Raw genomic sequence first — 20,638 nt, 5'->3', positions numbered from 1 at the left:
CTGGATGCTGCGCTCCTGTCTTCCCAGGAAAGGTGCACAATCAATAGTCCTTTCTTTTCTCTTGGCTCCGTCCCAGCGGGATGGAAACAGCGCGGGCCTCTCCCATCTTCAAACACCAGAGAGCAAGCCTCCCTCCCCCTCCCGCCTCCTTTCCAGCGAAGCTTCAGCTCTCAAAGCATCGTTTTCTGTGGTTGCATCCCTCTCCCGTGTGGAAGGGAGGGGTCCACACCGGGGCCAGATTCCAGGTTTTGGAGGACGCCAGCCAGAGCCAGCAGGGAGCCCTTCCACGGCAGGCCACCATCCTGACTGTGGCTCTGCCTCTCCTGCCTGTGAGCTGGGTAACAGGCTGGGAGCCGTTCACAGGCGCCTCCTCCAGCCCCTCACCTCCGACCTGGCGTCCTCCTGCCACAGCCCCTCCGACCTCCCTGCTGTAAAGCCAGCGGCTCCCTTTCGGCTCACACCCCTCACGCCCTGTTGCCCTCTCGCTCCTGGCTTCTCCCTCCTCCTGGTCGCCCCCCCTGCACCCGTCGGTTCCTCTCGCTTGAACACTCGTTAACTGATGCACCCTCAAGAGTCTGTCAGACACTTTCTCTCTTCCCAGTCTGCAGGTGCCCTAAGCAACTGTGGGCATTTCCAAGGCTTCAGTCACTGTCTCGCTACAATGATCTTCCTAGTAGCCAGGCCACGCCTTCCCTCCGGACTCACACAGTCAACAGACTTCGCCACATTTCCAGCCTGGATACTTGTCGCCCTGCAGAGAATATGTCCACTAGTAAATGAGTACTTTCTGTGCCTGAACTGCTTCAAATCCAGCGTGGACAACCCTAAGCAACAGCACCACCACCCACATGATTTCTCAAGTGAACAGTTTATGAGTCAATTGTTACTCCTTTCCAATCTCGTGTTCGATCCATCGCAGAGTCTAGTAATTCAATCTCTTAAAAATACTCTACATACCCCCAACGTAGTGTGCCAACGCTGGCACAGCTCAGCAACGCTTGTCTGGAGCACCGTGATAGTCTCTGTATCTGTGATCTATGCCTCAGGAAGTAGGAATCGCTTCAGTTTTTACATAGAAAGGGATCTGATACAGGAACGAGGAGCTTGCAGGATCCTGGAAGGACTGGGGGGCCCGGGCTACAGGACAGAATGAGCCGGTCGGGGAACTGCCCCGATCACAGTCGGGAGAGTGGGGAATAAGGGAGCGGTCACTGAACCGCTGACCTGACGGACACCACTTCCGCTGTGACCCAGGGGTCACAGGGTCAGCGAGGCCGCCGCATGTCAGCACTCCGCCGGTGTCTGACGCTGGACTGCTGCTGCAGAGAGAGCCAAGGACCACAACCAGTCTCACCGGCTGAGACCACCTTCTCATTCCCAAGATGCACGTGGTTGGTGGACTCTTCTCTGCTCCAGGACCTGAGCTGGGACCAGGTCTACAGGAAGGCCTGTGTCAGGGAGGCTGAACCGGACCACCCACGGAACTGCCACATCTTCCCCTCAGCCCCTCAAGTCCCGTTCCCACCACCCCTCCCCCCCTCTGCTGCCAGGACAATGCTTTTACAAACACAGGCAGAGATTGTGAGACCCTCCCTAAAACTCACTGCTTTTAAAACCGAGTCCGAGTTCCTCACATGCGGAGCGTCTGCCCAGTGTGTGCATACCATGTGCCGTGGTTTTGAGGGGTCACCTCCCTTAACCCTCGGAACATCCTCTGTGTCAGGTCCATCTTCCTGGTCTGACAGCCGGCCGACCTCAGAGAGGTAACTGCTCACGGAGGGAGGCGGAGGTGGGGCGGGCAGGCTCCAGAGCTGACACACCGCCCTGCGCTGTGTGTCCCCATCAACGCAGCGTCCAGCCACATCCCCAGTCTGGTTTCTCACCATGCTGGCCACCCTCAGTCCCGGAAGACGCCGGGCTCTCTCTTGCCTCCAAGCTTTTGAACTTATCGATTCCCTTTCTGGAATGTTCTTCCTCCCCTTCCTCCCTACATTGTGTCTGTTCATCCTTCAGAACAACTCAGGCAAACAAACCCTTCCTCTGAGACGCCTCTCCGGACCCTTTGGAGGAAGCTGACCGTTCCCATTAGCCCTCTAGGGGGCGTCATATCTCCTCTCCTGCAACACTTCACACACATGCCACAACCCCTTCAGTCAGCTAATAATTGTTTATTTCATGTTTGTCTCCCTCAGGACAGCACATGGTGGAAGCCACTCAACCTGCCGTGTGCCTCCCTCTCCCCCAGGTGCCCAGAATTCTGCCGGCTATGGAATGGGCACCCGGGAAATATTGATACATAGCAACTGATTAGTAAGGGGAAAGAGATTTCTAAAGTTCATTATCTGAAATAAGAGCGCCAAAAAATAAAAACTGCGTAACAGAAAGTACGGACATCCTCAAAAGAGGAAGTGGGGGGGACAACCCCCACCACAGAGTGTGGGGGGCAGCAGGAGGGAGATGTCAGATCTGAGTCCCCTCTTCCTCGCTTGGTGGCAGGTTTACTGAGTTGGTAGATAAGTCCCGATAGGACAGGGGAGCCAGGATCACCACGGGGCTGGCCCCGGACGGAGGTACCTCCTGGCACTGCCCCAGGGAGGGGGAGGGCCACACAGACATGGCCACACTCACGGCCCAGGAAGGACAAGCATCTCAGAGCAGGGCTCAGACAGGACACCCCGAGGGGGCTCCCACGGGCTTGTGCTTGGCCTGCAGGGGACAGAGAAGTCCCTGCGTGTTCTCATGAAGGTGACAACGGTTCAGAGGAGACTGCCAAGGTGCAGCGGAGGCCTGGGCCAGGGAGAGGAAGCCATCAAGAGTGGGGACACCTCAGTGACCAGAGGCAATGACCACGGTGCTCAGTGAACGCCAGTGAAGTCACAGACCAGCTCAGCCTCCCGAGAGCGAAACCAGAGATGGAAGACAGCATGCGGACCACGGGTCACGACCTCCACGCCAGGACTCAGCTCGTCCTCCATCCCCGGAACGAGACGGAGGAGAGAGAGAAGAAACAGCTGCACTCTGACCAAACACTGACCCAGTCGAGACTGTCCTACACGAAGAGTGACTTGAGGTGCAGAAACCCTTGTCTGGCAACTTCAAAGTTGCCACCTGCCTCTCACCCTCTCCTATCATGTGGCCATTCTCAGCAGAGGAGTCTGGAGGCCGATGGGGGGGTGACAGCTGCAGGGCAGGGGCTGACACTTCGCCGGGCCTGGTCCTCCTGGACTGAGGCCTAAGTGCCCGGTTTGAGCCCCACACCTGCACGGTTTCCTGGGGATTCTGAGGGCAGCCCGACGGGGGGCACCCCCTGACCTCGGCTGGACAGCATGGCTGTTCCTGAACGGGCACGCTCCCCCACTCTCCGCAGAGCTGCTGCTTGTGCTGGGAGGCTGTACACAGAGCAAGGCGCTGTCACGGCGGGACCTGTCTCATGGTTCCTCCAGCGGGTCCCCCGCGGCTCTCACACGGAGAGCACAGCCAGCACTCGGGGGGCGGGGGGAAGTGAGAGCCAGGAACCCAGGCCCGGCCCCGTGTCTCCCCGACTGTGGGGTCTCTCTCCGTGGTCTCTACAGAATGGCAGGTGTGTGTGTGGGGGGGGTCTCCAGTTGGGAAGGGCCCTTGGGAAGACAGAAACTTCAGGGGCTGCTCTTTGGAAATGCCCCTTCAGCTGCTGAAATGCTATGGTCGCTGTACAGAATAATTATCTCGAGGCCTGAGTTCTGCTGATTCGATTGCTCTTATTTGGATTCTCGAATTATTCCTGACAAGATAATAAGTCTCTCTCAAAACACTAAATCAAATAAATCTCCCGGCTGGAGGTCTCCAGCTCCGTTTAATTTTCCTACAGATATTCTAAGGATCTAATGAGAAATCAAAATGAAAGGGCTTAATTGGAATTCCTCTAATTCCCCAGCACGAGTTTCCGTGGTAAAGAACCAGAAGCGGCCATAGAGGAAGATGTTCTCCCTCCATCTCTCCCTCTCTCCCTCTCTCCCTCTCTCTCTCTCTCTCTCTCTTTCTCTCTCTCAGTTTAACAGAGGAAGTCCCACCCCTGAACTTAGACCATCTTGTTAAACTGCACAGTCTGTAGAACACTGAGCTTTAATTACAGAGCTTGATTTTTGCTTGTTTTTCTGACCAATTTTAATACCCTCCCCAGTTTTCTCGGGATCTATTTAAGGCTGCGTGTTCTATCTTCAGCTGAGCCTCACAGACACAGCCAATCAGAGCTGCAATTCTGCAGAACGTGGCTGAGAACTGAGCTTGCAAAGTCCCTGGGAAAGCGGTTTGCCAAAATCTGTGTCTCGGACGCTCAGGCGCCTCTGTGGAGAAGTCCCCGCGGGCGCTGTGACCACCCAGACCAGGTCGTGGCCACTGTCTTTTACTGAGCACTGACTGTGTGGCCAGGCGCTCTGCTGAGCCCTGTGCCCGTGTGTTCTATACGATCTGCCTCTACAGGACATCCCGATGAGGTCGAGGCCGTAGCTCTCCCCATTTTATAAGCGAGCAAGTTGGCTCAAAGAGGAGAAGCAAGCAGCGGGTGCCGGGCGGGCACAGCTTTGACTACCTCAGCTCACACGCTCACCACCCCCCAAGTATCGACCACCTAAGTCACACAAACACTGCTCTTAACCACGTGCCATCAAAGCAAGAGATGCCTTTTCACAGCCCAGTCCTTGTCACACATCTATCGACACATCTATCCGCAGAGACGAGCTCAGCAAGGCAGGAGGGAGGGAGGAGGAGGAGGAGGAGGTCTTCCCCAGACCACGGGTGCAATTTCCTCACCAGAAACGTGTCACCCAGATCGGGAGAGAGATGGACGTGACAGTCACTATCACCGTGTTCCCAGGGTTACGAGAGAAGACAGGACAGTCGCGTTCTCTGTTCTTGGCAAAGATCCCACCTCATTAAAGATGTCATTAGCCACTTTAATGGTCCTGGGACAAATATGGGGAGAATGCTTCACTAGAGAGCCAAGTCAACAGACGAAAGGACACTGACCCACGGCTTGCTCTCCCCCATCTGCTGCCTGGGCGTACGACCTCACCCCCAGGGGACAGATGCTGGGGTCGCCTGGCGTGAATGGCCATCCGGATCCACAGGACCAGGAGGGTCCAGTCCAGCCAGCAGCCGTCTGCACAGCGTGTTCCGTGTGGAGTCGGCTCCTGTCCTGTTGCCTCTCGGCCTTGACCACTGGCCCCGCGGGGACCGCAGAGCACCCTGCTCTGGCCAGGACGCTCTCTGTCGGGCTCGCTCCCAACGCTGCGCTAGGGACGGAAAGTGGCCTGGGCCCCTTGCTTTTCAACCCAGGGCATGGAACGGGGTGGAAGGAGCTTACTCCGGCTTACCCAGCACAGACCCTTTCCAAATGAGGAAGGCTGTCAAGGACATCAACTTAGGGGACAGCAGCTTCCACACAAAAGGGGTGACTGAGCCCGCGGCCCCTGTGTCCAGAGCTGTGAGAGCGGACCTCTCCCCGGTACCCCTCATCCGCCTGCCCTGCACCCTGATTTCCCCCTCCACTCACTGCAAAGACCACAGAGCTGCAAGAATGAGGGGAGATCCCTTTTGAAAGGCTGCGTGCAGGGCCTAGAGCAGGGGTCCCCAAACTTTTTACACAGGGGGCCAGTTCACTGTCCCTCAGACGGTTGGAGGGCCGGACTATAAAAAAAACTATGAACAAATCCCTATGCACACTGCACATATCTTATTTTAAAGTAAAAAAACAAAACGGGAACAAATACAATATTTAAAATAAAAAACAAGTAAATTTAAATCAAGAAACTGACCAGTATTTCAATGGGAACTATGCTCCTCTCACTGACCACCAATGAAAGAGGTGCCCCTTCCGGAAGTGCGGCGGGGGCCAGATAAATGGCCTCAGGGGGCCACATGTAGCCCGCGGGCCGTAGTTTGGGGACCCCTGGCCTAGAGTTTAAGCTCCCTGGGGGCGGGAGCAGTGTCTCTTAGTCCTCTGTCCCTATCCAAGGAGCAACCAGAGACCAAAATGCGCAAGCAGCAACCCTGCAGCGGTGGGGAGGGCGCTGTCATGTCCCTGGGCGCCAGGGTGCCACAGGTCTGACAACGTGGCATTGAGACCGAGGCGGGGTCGAACTCCCCCAAAGCCACTGACTGTTCACAGTCCTGACTTCTTCCCCAAAGACTGAGGCGGCTTGCACCAAAAAACACATGCCCAGTAAGTATGAAAAACAAGACTCAACTAATATGAAATAAAGGTTGAAAGAGGCAAAAAAGAAAATATTGCCATGACCTAGACTATATAAGTGTCAAATGATACTTTGAGCTTCCCGGCACCCCAGGCTAAAAAGGAACCAGGTTAAAGTACCTACTTCTCAACATCTGGTTTTAAAAGCACACGGACCTGTCAGCGTGGAGGGACTACCTGGCTCTCCTCTGTCCCACGCCCCCCGCCATCCCCCTGGCAAAGGTCAAACAGCACCATGGAGAGGGGTCGGGAAAGCCTCCACCTTAAGTAAGACCGTGTGGCTACAACAACCTCCTTTCTCAAACTGTGGACGCCCTCTGGTCACTGCTCTTGAACATCTTCGTTCATTTCTTGATTAACCTCAGGTTCTGGGTGGGAATTAAGTTCATTAAAATATTCCCTGCAGGAGTATTCTGTCCAGCAGCACGTGCTGGAGCCCACTTTTCTGCCACGTGGGAAGGAGTGAGGAGAGATGAGTCTGCAGAGAACGCGGAGGGGTCGAAGTCCTGGGCTCCCCTCGGGCCTGGACCACCCGCACTGGGGGCGGCACAAAGCCCCTCCCCCTCGGTACTGAGAGGGCTGAGACCGCGCGGAGGGTCAGCTCTGGCTGCACCCTGGAGTCACCTGGGGCCTGTACCCACACACAGGCACGGCCCCTCTCCACAGACAGCTGAACCGTTTGTCACTCCCCAGGAGTGGGGCCCAGCGTTGTTAGAAAGTCCCCAGCAGATTGCCATGTGCGGCCAGGACGGGCGACCTAGGAGACCTCTCCAGATCCAGGCGTCCACGGAGTCACTCCTGTTCTGAGGGACACCTCCGTGGATGACTCCCCGGGCACAGCGTCAGCCAGGTGAAGAACACACCAGAGAGGTCCTCATAAATCATGCAGCGTGAGCCGCCTGCTCACGCAGCTGCGCGACAAAAATACCTCCGCGCCAACGTCGGCTCCCCTCCTTGTCGATGACGCACGGCCCCTCCGACGCAGAGCGGGGGCGCCGCCAGCCAGGACCCCAGTCCCCCGCACCTCACACTGCGGGGCCCTCCCCGTCTACGCCACGGAGGTAGAACCTGGCCCTCAGCCGGCGAAGCCTGTGCGAAACACTGCACTGCGACTTCCACTTACAGCTCAAATAAACACTAACTCAACACCTGCGGGACGAGGCTGGCTCAGGCGTGCTCCTTGCCCTGTTTTAAGTGTTTCAGTGGCATCTGTAGAAAAGAGGAGATAGTCACCTCCTCTGACCACGAGCCAAGCAGCGGGTTTAGGGGTATGACAGCACAGGGGGTTCTCAGATGGCCTTGAAGAACAGCCCCTCCCAAAGGACTCAGTAAAGCAGGTGGAGGAGGGAGTCTAACAGATGGTCCTCTCCTTGTGATTGGTAACCAGTGACTTCCCCCAGGCCCCGGGGCCCAATGCACCATAGCTGTGGTTGACCGGTAGGCCTGTGCTCCAGCCCTTCTCCTGCATTCCTCCCGTCACTTGGTCAGATTATATCCTAACTTCCGGCCCAGTGGCCCAAGACTTTGGGGTAATATTTTGTACCTTCTGAATCACTTGAAAAAAAACCCTAAGTATCTATATCCTAACACTCCAATCTGCTATCTCCCCACCCCCGCAACATAAAACCTGACTTGCAATGAACAGAATAAACACTATAAAACCTGACAGAATTCACAAACACGGACTAAACATTAAGTTCTTGGGAGGACTACAGCCCCAGTGCACACTGTTAACGTGTAACATCCTGATCAATGAAAAAGAAACTGGCCAACAAAAGTTAAATCATGGCCCTGGTTGGTTGACTCTGCGGTAGAGTGTCGGCCTGGCGCATGGAAGTCCCAGGTCCAATTCCTGGTCAGGGCACACAGGAGAAGCACCCATCTGCTTCTCCACCCCTCCCTCTCTCCTTTCTCTCTGTCTCTCTCTTCCCCTCCCACAGCCAAGACTCCACTGGAGCAAAGTTGGCCCAGGTGCTGAGGATGGCTCTGTGGCCTCCGCCTCAGATGCTAGAATGGCTCTGGTTGCAATGGAGCAACTGCCCAGATGGGCAGAGCATTGCCCCCTGGTGGGCATGCCGGGTGGATCCTGGTTGGGCACATGCAGGAGTCTGTCTGTCCCTGCCCCCCTTTCTCACTCCAGAAAAACACCAAAAAAAAAAAAGTTTTGTGGGAAGGAAGGCGGTGAAAACATTCCTGGGATAATCAACTCATCTACCACAGTAGAGACTGAAGGTCACCTCTCCAACTGAAACAGAATTAGCGACAGAGTTCATTCTTAAAGGTTTTATATTCTCTTGACCACAGAAGACTCCTCTGGAAATAGATGAATCTTTTGGGAATTAATGATACCTGTCATAAAACCATTTAATAGAAGTTTAAAAATCCCTTTGACTTCTGTGTTTCTTTTTCTTCTGTTAAATTCATACCAAATTCAAGGTAACCATTTTTATTTTCCATAACGTGTGATCTTAAAGCTTTCTCTCCTTATCCCACACTGATTCGCATACAGGGATGTCTGGAAACATGTTCACCGAGCATCCGCTGTCCTAGTTAGTTCCAGGCAGTGGGAGTTTAACCCGATGCTTCGGTACTGGTTCTTTTCTGTCGTCCTTGTGTTTTTGACCCTGATCATGTACTATGTTTAAAAAAAAAAAAAAATCATGACTTAAAAAGTCAATGACTAGAGGCCCAGAGGTGGCTTGAAGATAAACTCTGAAATGCTACATAATACTTTATATGTAATATGTACACGTATGCATTCTGTTTTTGGAAAGTATGTCATAGTCCATTGCAATCATCAGAGGTGGTCACTGAGTCCAGAATGTTGGTCTGAGCTGTCTGTGTTTCTTCTACCTTCAGTTTTTAAGCTTCTGACCAGTAACATCACTAACTGTCCTTGCCGTCAACTAAATGACAAAAGCGTGCATGGACTACCTTTTGGTTCCTGCCCCACCTGTGAGATTGACAGATACTCTCACTTCTGTGTTCTGGGGGGAGACGGGAGAGTCAGGCATGCTCAGTCACTTGCCAGGGATCACACAGCAGTCTTGGGTAGAGTTTGCAATCTGGGCCAAGCTCTGCCTCGATCTGAGGTTTGCTAAGTCACCAGAAGTCATTCGCCTGCTATCATTTGAGGGTCTGCAATGAGTTGACAGTGTCTCAGGCTCTGGGGACACTACAGGAACCACTGGAAAAAGTCCTGGCTTTCTCAGAGCTGATATTTTTAAGAAATTGCTCAACACAGTTTGAAGTGTGTTTGTATTATTTCATTTGATCACTATGGCCGTCCTCTGAGCAGGCAGGTCCCACCACCCTGCTTTATGGAGAAGTCAGATGAGCCCGAGAGAAAGTAAAGGTCATCCCAGTTATGCAGCTTATTAGGTGGTGGAGTCGGCATGTTGGACCCGACAGGACTCCTATGTCTAATCTTTAGGTTTAAATATGTGTGTGTGTGTTCGAATGAGACTCCAGCACAATGCTGTCCTTGTGAAAGAACAGATAAGATGTTGATTTTGTCTACCTGGAGACAATCCATTTGTGAATGTGCCAGAATTTGTCTTAATAGAACTAAATATGGTCAACACTATCATGAGTTCATAAAATCCCTCCAAGTGCTGAATCTGCTTAAAATACTCTGCTCTGGTAGTTCATACATTTGGAAAGAACTTTAAAGGTCACCTAGCTCAATCTCCAAACTATGGAGTTGGTACTAACACCCAAAGTCACTTTATCTTCCGGAGGGGCTTGAGTTTCCATCTGCAAAATGAGAGCGCTGGACCAGTCAGTCAAAGCTCCGTTCTGTTTCCAGTATCTCACGAGTCCATCACCTGGGAGCAGCCAGCACTCACAGAGCCTCTGGTGTGGGACCAAACACGCTGGGTAAGAAGTGAAGCTTGTAGCTCTGTGCTTGGCTCCACATGGGAACCCACAGAAGCTAGCTCCAACCTGAAGTGTTTAAAGGGAAGTTGGTCTAGTCTGGAAAGCACATCTGAAAACATCTATAAATGTAAGCACTCGTTTCTTTCAGGATGGTAAAGGGTTAATTATAGGCATTGAGTATAATCTTTTATTTCCATGATTTTATTTCACCCCTTACCAAATGTGCACTCTTGGTAGAAGTGTCAGAGGGTAGTCAAGTTTCCAAAGCTTTAAAAACAAAAAAAAAAACAAAACAGAAAAAGCAGGTCTTCTTCTCAGACTTCCACAGATGCTAATTACTCATAATGACAAGTCATTACCCAAATCCATTTCTGGAAAGTCACAAGGAATCGAGAGGTCAAAGCAAGAATGTCATCCCGGGCTGCAGCACGAGCCTCAGCCAAATGCATCCTCAGCATGCTGCGCCCCTATGTACCTGCCTCTTTGTCCAAGCCAGGAGAAGCACGTGCGTGTGTGTGCGCGCACACACACACGCACACACGCGCTCGCGGAGGTTCTGCACCTCGGAGAGGGTCAGGGTGCCACCGTTCCCGGATTCACACACTGAAACAAGCCAAGACTGCTGGAAGGAAGCCCAGCCCACAGGGCGGGGCTCTCCCGGAGACCTTAAATACCCGATGTGTTCCTTTTCCCAGGAATAAAAACCGCTCATGGCTGCGAAGCAGTGCGTGCCAGGCACCACTGGAAACTCGATACACAGACAGCCTTCGTCAGTCCTGCCCCAGGATGACTTTCCATCACCTTCTGCATTTTGCATGTGACTAAACCGAGGCTGAGAATATGCAATGACTTGCCCAAGGCCCAGAGCTGCTGGGGCAGAGACAGAGACAGAGACAGAGACAGAGACATCTGGGCTGGATCAGGCAGACGCTCTCACTCACCAGCCACCATCTTAGTACACCTGGCTCTGCTCCGAGATGAACCTTTGCCTTCAATCCCCTCTAAGATATCCTGACAATATATATATTTATATATATGATATATATGATATATATATAAAACTTTTTTTTAAAAGTTAAAAACGAGTTTATAGTCATTTGTCTTTGACAGCTGAGCATTTTTTTCTGTCCTTTGAGACGACTGGAGAGAGAGAGCTCCCAATTGAGAACCACCCAATTGCTTTGAGCTTAAAAAAGACCCCGCAGATGGGACCATCGGGCCGCTCCCCCCTTGGGTTAGTTCCCTGTGGAGACCCCGGGTCTTCATTACGACTCCGCATGGTCGCCCCAGCCGGCTGTTGATGGCTGCCATGCCCGGGACTGTCACAAGGAGGAGAGTGGGGGCAAATTCAAAGATACACAAGGACAAGTCTGAGTGTTATGATTCTGATTTTTTAAAAAATCAAAACACCATAAAAATTCTATTTCTGAAGATTTATACTCCACTTAACGCCACAAAGACTTGAGGGGCCTAAAAAAAAGTTTACTTGGAAAGCAAATAGAATTACTGGATTGTGAAATTGAGAAACATAAACTTTAAGACAATTTAATATAAAACTTCGATTTTTTTTTTTTTTTTTTGGTCTTTGTACTTCAAAGGAAAGGAGTCCAACAGCGACTCCCCTACGGCCCAAGGACACAGGCAGCAGGGAGCGAGGGAGAGGCTCCCTGAGCTGAGCCACGGCCACAGGGCGGCCGTCCGCGGGAGGGGAGGGAGAGGCTCCCTGAGCTGAGCCACGGCCACAGGGCGGCCGTCCGCGGGAGGGGACTCGGGTCACATGCCTGCTCTGGGCCGCAGCTGGACGTGACCCGGGCGGGCGCGCGGCACAGGATCTGCCTGGTGACCCTCTCAGATCTCCCTCCCTGTTCCCCACGGAGAGTCCGTTTCGGCTGCTGTGCCCACCCCAGCCTCTGGGTGAGCAGGCACCTGAACGCCGCACGGATGGAGCCGTGCCTGTGAGGCTTCACCTTCTCCCCCACTCCCCTTCTGTTAGACCTCTGTCCAGCAGGAGAGCACGCTCTTTTGGTGCAAATACACTCTCTGACACGTCTCTTGTTTCCCGTCACCTCAAGTGAGTGGCGTCCCGACACAGCCATCGAGATCCGAGTTTACGTTCGAAATCTGTGCGGCACTGCACAGGTCACGTACCTCCTCTCCTTCTGCAAAACGGGGATTAGAGGGGCGTCAGGTACTTAACCCAGAAGCTAGCACACTGTCATCACCCAGCAGGCTTGAGTGGTGGTCATTATCCTTTATCATCCGAGACCCTGCAGACCCTGGTGCTCAGTGGAGGCCTCTCACCAAGGATCTCCCCATCCCTGCCTCTCTGGGTTTCTTAGAGCTGGTCCCTGCTTTTTCAAGATTAGGACCGAACACTTCTTCCACCTTCCTAAGGGGCCCCACCACAGAAAACACTACAGCCCCTCTCCATTTGATTTGAGTGTCTATTATCACCGCCCCGAGATGCCACTTAGACGAGGCCTTCAAATGGGGCGCTGAGGAGGTCGGCTGGGTGGGAGCGGGGGTAGAGTAGTGCCCCATTAACATTCCGTCCACAACAGAGACCATTATCTTGGCAGCAAAATACCCCAACGGTAGTGCTGTGAGGAGATGGGGGTGGGTTACCAAAGCAACCAAGAGACTAGAGCTGCACTGTTTCTATGGCAACGAAGAGCAGGCACGCGCACACTTTCCTGGTTGGAATGACGGTCAGACTTTCACCAACGGCACAGGTGACTCCTCGGGCTGACCACACGGCCCAGGGTGGGTTAGTCGGGTTTCTCGGAACCAGAACGGAGCCCACAGTAGAGCCGGGGCGCAGACTCCTCCCTCAGGAACCGTGTCCTCTCTCTGGTGGCTGACAGGCTACTCACCACCCCCGCAGCTTGGCTCCTGCTGACGGCCTGCGCGCTCCACGAGCCGTGCCTGAACAAAGCCCGTGCACGGAAGTCCAACGCACGTGCTAAGCGGTAGACAAGGGAGTGCCCGGGCCTTGTTTTCCTTAACTTTAGTTTATCAAAGAAATACACTCACATCATTAAAAAGTCCATTAGTGCTTAAGAGCTTGTCAGGAAAACAACAGCAGTCCACAGGGTGGGGCAAAAATAAGTGTGCAGTGGTTTGTATGGAAACTAATACCATCATTAACAAATAATAACACAAGAGTCAACTGTGTTTTGCGTACTCACGACTGTAAACCTACTTTTGCCCGACCGTGTGTAAGACACAACCCTTCTCATTCTAAAGCAGGGGTCCCAAAACTTTTTACACAGGGGACCAGTTCTCTGTCCCTCAGACTGTTGGAGGGCCGGACTATAAAATAAACTATGAACAAACCCCTATGCACACTGCACATATCTTATTTTAAAGTAAAACAACAAAATGGGAACAAATACAATATTTAAAATAAAGAACAAATAAATTTAAATCAACAAACTTACCAGTATTTCAATGGGAACTATGGGCCTGCTTTTAGCTAATGAGATGGTCAATGTCCGGTTCCATATTTGTCACTGCTAGCCGTAACAAGTGATATGACGCACTTACGGAGCTGTGACGCGTACATCCCGCGTCACCAGAAGTAGTACTGTACGTGAGCGACGCCGTGCTTTGTGGCACCACCACATACAGTGCTCCTCTCACTGACCACCAATGAAAGAGGTGCCCCTTCTGGAAGTGCGGCGGGGGCCAAATAAATGGCCTCAGGGGGCCGCATGCGGCCCGCGGGCTGTAGTTTGGGGACCCCTGCTCTAAAGCAACCACTTTGAACAATTTTAGACACATGTCCTCTGTTCACCTCCATATTTCCAAAGACTTCCATATTGAATACTATTTCCTATTAAAATAAATAGATAAAGCTCTCTCACACCCTACTTCTCTTAAATTCAACCTTCTAATATGATTATATCGCATTGGGAGCTAAGAATATAAGGATGCCAGGTCCCGCCCAGATCAATTAAAGCCGACACTCCACCAATGGTGTGCAGGCTCAGTAGTTACACCTTTAAAGCTACCGAGATTAGGGCCCTGGCTGGTTGGCTCAGCGGTAGAGCGTTGGCCTGGCGTGCAGGAGTCCCAGGTTCAATTCCCGGCCTGGGCACACAGGAGAAGTGCCCATTTGCTTCTCCACCCCTCCCCCTCTCCTTCCTCTCTGTCTCTCTCTTCCCCTCCCGCAGCCGAGGCTCCATTGCAGCAAAGATTGCCGGGGCGCGGAGGTTGGCTCTGTGGCCTCTGCCTCAGGCACTAGAGTGGCTCTGGTCGCAACACAGCAGCGCCCCAAAGGGGCAGAGCATTGCCCCCAGGTGGGCATGCCGGGTGGATCCCAGTCGGGCACTGCCTCCCCGTTTCCAGCTTCGGAAAAAAAAAATGGAAAAAAAAAAAAGGCTACCGAGATTCCAACGTGCAGTGAAGATGGAGAAGAGGTGGTTTAGGGAGCTCCCTCCACAGAGCCCTGGGTGGACGGAAGTGAAGTAGCACTACAAGTCACATTTTCACCCCCACGCGACCATCCTTGGTTTTCACAGGACCCGGGAGAAAAGAGGGTTGATTAACTGGGCTCTTCCCAGCCTTCCAGACACACTGCTGGAGCTCAGAGACGCAGCAGAACCAGAAACCAGTGAGGATCTGGTGTGGTCACGGGAGTCCGGTAGGGCACGGTTCTATCGACAGACCGAGAAAGCTACCTCTTCATAGGGGAGGTCTGGGCGCCTTGGTCTCAGGGAAAACCTGGTAGCCGGGCCAGGAAAGTCTCCAGATTCCCTGTTTTCCACCCAGATCTCCCTCTCCCTTTGAGATGCACACCGTGTCTCATCATGTCTCCTCAGAGTCCGAGAACATTCCACAGAAGTTAAGTTTCAGGTCTTGGCAAATTTTCCTGGGTTGCATCTTGGCCATCTGCTGACAAATTTCTATCAAGAAATGACAAAGAAATAAACACCCCGGTTTTATTCTGTTTCCCTTTCCGTCTGATTTGCTCTTATCCTACTGAATCTTTTGTATTTTCATAATCCTCAAATCCTCCATTAGAATTCAGTGGGTAAAATGAATAAGAAGTTATGAAAGCCACTCAGCCATGTTCTACATTTGCTTTTTAAAATTAAGCCCTTCATGTATTCAACTACACAGCAAGCGTTTATTCACCTCCCTGTTGAAAGTGTCGATTGCGGAACCCGAGCTGAGCCAGGGAAGCCACGAGGGGAACCAGCGACACACACCCCTTCCTTCTTTCCGAAACTCACTTCCCATTGTTACTCGATGAGGAGAGAAACACCTGGAATGAGGATGGAACAGAATGCGGGAGGACAACAGGCACCGAGCGCTTTGTTCCTGCCCGGCGGGCTAGGTGTCTTCCCTACACGTTCCCGGTGCCGCCCTGGGAGGTGGTCATTCGGGCCGTCCGCCTCAAGGGTCTGCCTGGTAAGTCACGTGTCCCCCCTGTGCTCACAGGGAAGACTGGGTGGTAACGACCCCACCTCGACGGCTGTTCCTGCAAAGTGCACAGCACAATGTTCAATGAGTACACATCTTAGTTCCTCAACACAGTGGTTTTCAACTGCCGGTCCACGCACCAGTGAAAGTTAACCACCCCGACACTGCATGAAGATTTTAGAATCATTGGGTCTCTAATCTTCACACAACAGTGGGGCGGGTAACTCTTCCGCGGACCGGTGGTTGAAAACCCCTGTCTTAGCACACTTCACTGCCTGGCACATGGACACTCTGTACCGTTGCTAGGTGGCATTTCAATTCCATCTTAAAGATGTGAAAACTGAGGTTGTGGAAGGTTAACGATACGACGCTGTGGCGACACAGCCAGACGCCAGAGCCCGTGTGCTTTCCTTTCCTCTGCCTGTAAAACCAAGGCTAAGATAGTTAGCACGGGTCCCGAGGAATTTACTCTTCTGTTTGCATACTTGGCACACCAGGTCCAACCCCGCGTGGTCAGTCTCATTTACTTCCTTATTTTTAATAGGGAGATGCCATGTGGGAAACAGGAAGCTCCTCCTCTGCTAACAGACCCATGGGGGCCGCTCTCTGGTCTGGCCACCAGGTCTCCAACGCCACTCCCGCCCCTCCAAGTCAAGCTCCCCTCCTGCCTGGTGCCTCTGCTCCCGCACCTGCCTCTCCCCTTCTCCCTGTTCCTCCCCAGACTCCAAGGCGCAGCTCGGGCCCCCTGCCCTGTGATACTGTACTTCCCCTGTCCCCTCCTTTCCCCTCTCAGACCCCCTGCACCCCTCATGGGTCTGTGACGATAGCGACCCTCTGCTCCCTGTGCACAGCTCCCCACCCGCCTGACCTCACCGAATCCTCAGAAACGCCGTGACTTTGTGGCTGTCTCTTTACAGAGTGAGAACCTTGGGCTCAGAGGGGTTAAAAAGTGTGTTCGAGGTCACACATCTAGCGGCCGGAAGAGCTGACCCTCAACCTGGTTCTCTAGCCTTGTGCTACAATACTCGCGACTTTGCATTCCATTGTCCTGTCCTCCCCGCAACACTCGGCTCCTGAGAGTCAGTGACCCAGGAAGAAGACATGGGAGAGTGAACACGCAGTGCCTCACTGCACTCTGCACGCCTGCCTTCCCACCATGCACCCCGCTGTACAACCAGCTGGGCAGTGAACCAGGAAGAAGACATGGGAGAGTGAACACGCAGTGCCTGACTGCACTCTCTGCACGCCTGCCTTCCCACCATGCACCCCGCTGTACAACCAGCTGGGCAGTGAACCAGGAAGAAGACATGGGAGAGTGAACACGCAGTGCCTCACTGCACTCTGCACGCCTGCCTTCCCACCATGCACCCCGCTGTACAACCAGCTGGGCACAGACAACCAGAGGCCACGGTGTGACCCGGCCCCACACTGGACTGCGGATGTCTCCTCTCCTCTCTATTCCCGACTTCCCACGGACACGCACCTGCTTTGATCACTGGATGACGTAAGTTACTTATTCACTTGCAGCATCTGGACTGAGCTCCTCCAGATTCCTGGATATGTGCATGGTTATGGCGCTGGGTGCCTCACCTAACGAGCGAAGAGGAATATACTCCTTGCCTCGGTGAGACAGAGCCGAGTCCTCAGAGACCCCCACAGCGCCGTTAGGGTAAGTGCCACAATGGGGCAGCGTGGGGGGTGCGGAGAGCACCCACAGAGGGTGGCGAGGGAGAGCCCTCCCCGAGGGAGTGGTGACTGGGCGGCACTGGAACAAGGGTAAAGCGTGGGGTGCAGACGGAAAGAGCACAGGCGGAGGTCTCGGGGTGCTGGCGGCATGAACAGGCCAAGGTGGGGCCAGCCGGGAGGTGTGGCGGGGGGGGGCCGGCTGCAGAGAGCTCAGATCAGGAAGGGCCTGATGGACATGCCAAGGATTTGGGTTCTCATCTTAGAATCAACTGGAAAACTCTGACGGTGTCTTAGGCACAGGGTAACATGATCAGATTTCTCTTTTGGAAAGCCTGCAACATGAAAAATAATAGATTGGGGCCGCAGACAAGGTAGACCAGTGAACCAGAACGATGACAAGGGCCAGGGTGCATATGGTGGGTGCAAACAAGTGGACCCGTGTGAAAACCGCAGTGATTCATGACCGAGTACACAAGCAAGGGCAGGAGGAAGACCTGTCCAGGAAGACACCTTGGCTTTCTGTCGGAAGGTGAGTGGGTGGGTGGGTTCAGGGAGGTGGTAACCTTGGGAGACAGGCTTCCAAGGGGGGAGTGCTGCGTTCAGACGTGAACAGGCCACGTTGGGAGAAGCCTCAGACACCTCCCCACGGAGAGGTGAGGAAGGCAGTTAGGTAAATGGCTGTGGGATTCACAGGATGGACTTTGGATTCTCAAACTAGAGCTTGGGAGCCATCTGCCCAGTGGAGGTCACTGAAGTCATGAACATGGATGCAATTTGTTAGAAGAGACGGAAGAATGAGAATGGAAAAGGGACTGGCCTGAGCCCGAGCGTCCTCGATATTTAATGGCCAAGATAAACCTGTGAGAAGACAGACATAACAGGCACCGTGGTAGGAAGAAATTTGGACAAGGCAGGGAGCACCTTACGGCGATCTAGTGCGGAGGTCTGGGGGCCTTCGCCTGAGCCTCATGGTGCAGCAGGACCGAGGCCAACAGACACGGGCTCTGTTGTCATCAGTGGTTTTCACAGACACGAACACCAGCAACTGCAGGTGGCAGCCCCTGCCAAACACGGAAACCTCGGTCTTCGTGTTGGAGTCCCAGTCAAGCTGTCGGAAAGAAAGCCGTTCTCATCCAGCCCATTCCTAGCACTCCAATTCAGCAAGAGAGAGAAAGACAGTGGGTCTGAATTTGTTGACACTCTTTGATCCCAGGGTCAAGGCAAGACAGGGAGTAATTATCTGCAGAGAAATCAAACCTCTCTCTCAAGCGGGGGAGGTGGGATCCCAGGAGGACGGGACGCGCGCACCTTAATGAAAAGCCCATCTGTTACGAGCCGGGCTGTGGCAACGCTCCGAGAGCGACCGGCAGCCTGTGAGGAGGCCGCTCTCCTTCGAGCGTGTTATAAAGACTCGCGAAAGGCTTCATTCTGTGCCTGGCATGAAAGCTCTGTTGAAAGGGATTTGGAATACAACCTGAAAGCCAGGCGATTCAGAGGACAGCAGGACTCGTGAACTCATCCCGTTCTTGTAGGGGACAGACATTAAAAGAGAAAAGAGCAAAGGTCTGTTTAAAGAACAGAAAAGCTGAGAAATGAAAGGGGAGGAATGTGACTGCAGGCAGAATGGCTGCTTGTAACAGCAGCACCGGCGTCCTGGAGTCCGGGGAAGGAGCGAGGGCCCAGACAGACCGCGTCACGTGGGTGTGAGATCTGAGCCCCTCCTCCCGAGTTCTGGGTGCTGGTCACTGCCACCGTGCTAGGGCGGGGCAGGGGGCGGGGCGGGGGCGGGGCAGGGGGCCCCTGGCAGGCCTGCTCCCTTCCTCGTGTGTGCTGAGGCTGCAGAGATCACACCCCATTCACACAGCGATCGGGACCAGGAGTGCTTCTCCTTTCTGGATGGCTACTGAACACATCACCCATCATGGAGGAGGAACAGAGGTCCCATGGAGGTGGCAGGAGGGAGAGGAGCAGGTCCGTCGCTGCTCCTTCATGAACAATGATGCAATGGCTACCATTTATTGTGGGTCTACCGTGGGCCAGAGGTCATGCCAAGCCCTCTCTGGAGGTTATCTCTAATCCTCACAAGACCTCTGGTCACTGGACACAATTTACCTCTGTTATACAGGCAAGGAAACTGAGTCCAGGAAAGATGAAGTGATGACCCATGTCTGGTTCCAAGGTCCAGTCTCCTTGGACGGCACCGCGGGCCTGTGCCTGGAGGTGAGCGCAGTGTGGAGCATCAGGAGGAGGCAGTAGGAAGTCAGTCCATGGGCATCTCCATGGCTGTCCACGAACGCAGCATCCACATCCCTCCTGGGACACTGCCCCTGCCTCTCGGGGCTGAGTCACGGCCCCAGCCTGGAAGCTGGAGGAGCCCCACGGTCACCCTACCAGCTCTCTCCTCCATGCCCCGCAGACAAGGGTTAGGCGGGCGGCTCAGCTCAGCCAGCCAGTCTCTCTCCTGGGCCACTGAGAGTGCAGAAGGTCCTGTGCTCCTGTGCACCCGGCAAAATTTCCTTCATCCTTAGAACCCAGTGTTGCCTTGTTTTCCATCTTTCCCTGAGGGCTCCACACCCCCCTTGACACAAGGACAAGGTCTCGTGTTTGCACTTGTCACGTGGCATTGCGATGGGTTTTTTCACAGGTCTGTCTCCTCCACTGTGAGCTCCTGGAGGGCAGACTGTGTCTCCATGTCTCTGTGTCCCCAGTGCCCAGCCCAAGCCTGGCACCGGCTGGACGATCCCTCAAGACTGTTCACTGAGCGGCTTCACTGAGCACCAAGTCCTTAGGCTCTGCTGTGGACTGAATGTTTGTGTCCCCCCAAATTCACATATGGAAACCCAATCCCTAATGTGACGGCAGTTGGAGACGAGGTCTTCGGGACGTGATTTGATTATGAGGCTGGGGCCCTTCTGAATGGGACTGGTGCCCTTGTAAGAAGAGAAACAGATAGGTGATGTGAGGACACAGCAAGAAGGCAGCCATCTTGCAAACTGGGTCCTTACCAGGGACTCCACTGGCCAGCACCCTGGTCTTGGCACTTCCTGAACTTCAGCACCATGAGGAATACGTTTCTGTTATTTGAGTCAGGCAGTCTATAGTGTTTCTGTTGCAGCAGCTTGAAATGACAAAGACAGGCTCAAAGCTCAGGGAGCTCTTTCTGGGCTGGGGAGTCGGGGGGGGCATGCAGGGGGAGGGGAGGGCTCAGGTGAGCCCCAAGGAGGACACTCCTGGGAGGGGTGGTGGACGGCTCATCACGCATCGTGTGGTATCTAGAAACAGCAACCCGCTCAAGATGCAAGCAATCTACTGTACATAAATTATAACTCGACCCAAAAGGACTTATTATAAGCTTATCTCCTGAGAGGTTATAGAAACATGGCTGGGTGAGCAGATAGGGACAGGGACCTGCGTGCT

This window comes from Saccopteryx bilineata, chromosome 9 (assembly GCF_036850765.1).
Source record: "Saccopteryx bilineata isolate mSacBil1 chromosome 9, mSacBil1_pri_phased_curated, whole genome shotgun sequence".
NCBI lineage: Eukaryota > Metazoa > Chordata > Mammalia > Chiroptera > Emballonuridae > Saccopteryx > Saccopteryx bilineata.
The sequence above is the reverse complement of the archived record's forward strand: the minus strand, read 5'-3'. Positions refer to the sequence as shown.